Source organism: Arachis ipaensis, chromosome B03, assembly GCF_000816755.2.
Source record: "Arachis ipaensis cultivar K30076 chromosome B03, Araip1.1, whole genome shotgun sequence".
NCBI lineage: Eukaryota > Viridiplantae > Streptophyta > Magnoliopsida > Fabales > Fabaceae > Arachis > Arachis ipaensis.
In genome coordinates this window covers 74108033-74111177 of record NC_029787.2, presented here as the reverse complement: position 1 = coordinate 74111177, position 3145 = coordinate 74108033, and the positions used below count along the sequence as shown (strand labels likewise).

Genomic DNA, 3145 nt, shown 5'->3' with positions numbered 1-3145 from the left:
ACTTAGGGCTCATCATAAATAAAATTTCACAAGTGTTCAATGTCTCTTACCTTGTCCAACAGTTTTGGTAGCCAAAATCCAAGGCTAAGCAAGAGTTAGAGTGAACCTAAATATCCAAAATCACAAAATCTCACTTAACCAAAAACCCTAAAACTCGAAATTTTGAAGAGAAGAACTGAAAGGAATTCAAGCTTTCCTTACCAATTTCTTGGGTGGGTTTTGTAGAGCTCTTCACAAGGAACGCGTAGCCGCAAATGGTGCGGCGATCGAAGCTCTGTAGCTCAAGATATGAGCTTGTGAAGATGATGGTGAATAGTAACAATGGGGGTTCTCTTCTTCCCCTTCTCTTTCAGCCATGTATGTGTGTTTAAGTGTGTGGTGTGTTCATTAATTGGCTTATATATGTTGGGCTTGGGTCCAACTTGGGCCCGGTCAAATCCGTTAGCGTTTTTAGTCCATTTGTCCTAACTTCGGGCCAAACCTTTAAAATTAACGCCCGGTTTTCGGCTTCTAATATTTTTCTAAGGTTATTGACCGTTTTCACTTTTTCTCGCACAGCATCGGACAGACTTAAACCGGTTCAACCGGTTCAACTGCCGGTTCGCGATTTTTCTCGGCTTTTCGCGAAAAATACATTTTCTAACTCAGAAAAACCTACTGAGTCAAAAATCATATTTAAATCCCCTAATTCTCACTCTAATTTTTCGGAACCTAATTTGGGCAATATTAGTTTTAAAATCCTAACTCCCAAATGTTTATCTTTATTCTTTGTCTCCACTCCTCTCCTCCTCGTTGATGTTGTTCATCTTGGCACTAATCTGAAGGATATTCTAATCTCCGGTAAGCTTTCATTTTTTTGTTGTTGTTACTTTCTGATCCAACCAAACAACACCTTTAGTTTCTTTTGGTCTCCACCATACCTTGATTTATTCTTTTCTTTGTTCCTAAAAGTTCGATGATGCGGCAATTCCGAAAACAATGTGCTTCAATTCTGTTTCGGTTGTTTGTGTCATTTGTTCTGGGGTTACCGAACCACATGGGGTAGTTATTTTCCACTTCTTCTTCTAACGACGTAATCCCTTCTTTTTCGTCTTCATTTTTTTCTGTCATTGGAAGCTTTTTTTGTTGTTTCTTTTTATTCTCATTGGAAGCTTCTTCTTCTTCTTCGGTTGATGTGGTTATGGATATGTTATTGTCAGTACTAATTTAGAGAATTTATTATATTGCGGTGTCGTTGAGTCTGATGGTGGTGGCGGTGGCGGTGGTGATGGTAATAGGGGACAAATTTGTTGGTCATTGTTGTTAAAAAGGAGAAAGTTGGAAGAATATAGAATGTAGAGTAAGATAGTGGTTAGGATCAACCAAGGGGTGATGTTGCTTTTGGATCCAATATTGCATTGATTGGAATAAGGGTGCATTTGATTTTCTTTTATTAATTATTAGTTCATTTTCAAGGTTCGATTTTTCTTTCCTTGAGGTTGTTTCTTGCTTACAAAGGTGGTATATGTGTGGGAAGAAATTTGAAAGTTTAGAATAGTTTGAATCACACAAAATAGAAATTAAGAAATTATTTTAATAATTTTATTTTTGTTTAATTTGCTTTCTTGTTTCTTTTTGTGTTTTGTTGCTTATGATTTTGATGTGTGAAGTTTGTTATGGCTAGAACAACAATAACGAGGAGAGGAGTGGAGACGAAGAACTAAGATGAATACGAAGAACAAAGATGAACATTTGGGGGTTAGGATTTTATAAGTGAGAATTGGATCAATTTGGGTGTTTTAATCAAACTTGGGATACCAATTTGAGTTAAACTCATTGTGTGTCCACATCAGCATGCACTTGGCACTTAACTGTACACCTCAGCGCCGTTAAAACGTTTGGTCATTTTAAAAAGTGGGGGACTAATCTAAAGCGAGTTGAAAATTTCATGAACCATTTTGGACATTACCTCTATATATATGTGTGTGTATGCATTAATTCATCAAAGAGTACCAATATTTACTCATATCGGTAGATATCGCGCTCGATAGTAATATTTTTAAATAAAATAAATTATAATTCATTTATATTTATATTTTTCAAAAATATAGTCGTTACAATGAGGATCCTAAGATGGATATAGAAATCATGGACTTGACTTCTGATAGCGATTAGGTAGCGACATCAACATCATTTGACAGCTCTTTGGTTTAGTGTTTCTTTTGTCTTAGACTCTCACTTTTGTTTATTAAGAGATAAGGTTAGAAGACTAGGCTAGTTTAGGCATCAAATTAGGACTTCTTATATGGGGCTAGTTTCTTTAAAGAAGATTTTTTATAAAAATTAAATTTCGTTAACTCGATTATAAGCTTGATATTATTAATAATAGAATCAGTGTAGTTTTAAGTTAATAATACTTGATCTTTTGGTATGTGTATGTCATATTAAAAATTAGATTGTTACAAATCGTAAAAAGAAAAATTTGTAGAAACAAGAGGAAAAAATCTACAAAAAATATAGAAAAATAAAAAAAAAATGAAATCTACATATAAACATAGAAAAATAAGCCATTTACATTAAAAGACAGTTACATATAAATAGTATAATTCATTTGATTACAAAACATTATTGATATTTTAATTCACATATACATATAAAAAAATATTAAATTATTGTCAAAGATAAACTTATTATAAGTCTCCTCCACCTATGGTCCCGCATGATTCTTGATTATACATAATTATCATTATAAATTTTAAATTTTATTGAATATTTATAAATTAAAAATGTAGGTAATGGTTGCGTTATGAGAATTATCTCTCCATTTCATTTCCTTTCTTAATAATGTCTTTTATTTTCTTTTTAATTTTTTCTAGCACCATCTCGTTCCATTTTAGTTCATTGCTGTAAAGCAAGTAAACCGAGAACGACACCACCTCCATCTCTCTAACTCTCGCGCTCCCCTCTTGTTCCTCCTCGCAGATCCCAACCTCATTTCCGCCATCTCCCCCAACACACATTACCCAAATTCCAAACTGAAAAGAATTCGCGAACCTTCCACTGCACTCAACATTCAACAACTTCAACCAAAAGAAAATAGAAGTGATGCCCCTCCTCACTCCCTGAATTAGAAAAAGAGAAGAGAGAATAAGCCATGGACTCCCCA

The 3145-nt window shown here is 34.0% G+C and overlaps 1 protein-coding gene across 1 annotated transcript in view; it reads left to right on the top strand.

Moving 5' to 3' along the window:
- Nucleotides 2850-3145, top strand: part of LOC107630565 (vacuolar protein sorting-associated protein 54, chloroplastic) — a gene marked incomplete in the record, with an annotated part of 19911 nt that continues 19615 nt past the window's right edge. Inside the window, 1 exon segment of the mRNA XM_021118986.1 lies at nucleotides 2850-3118.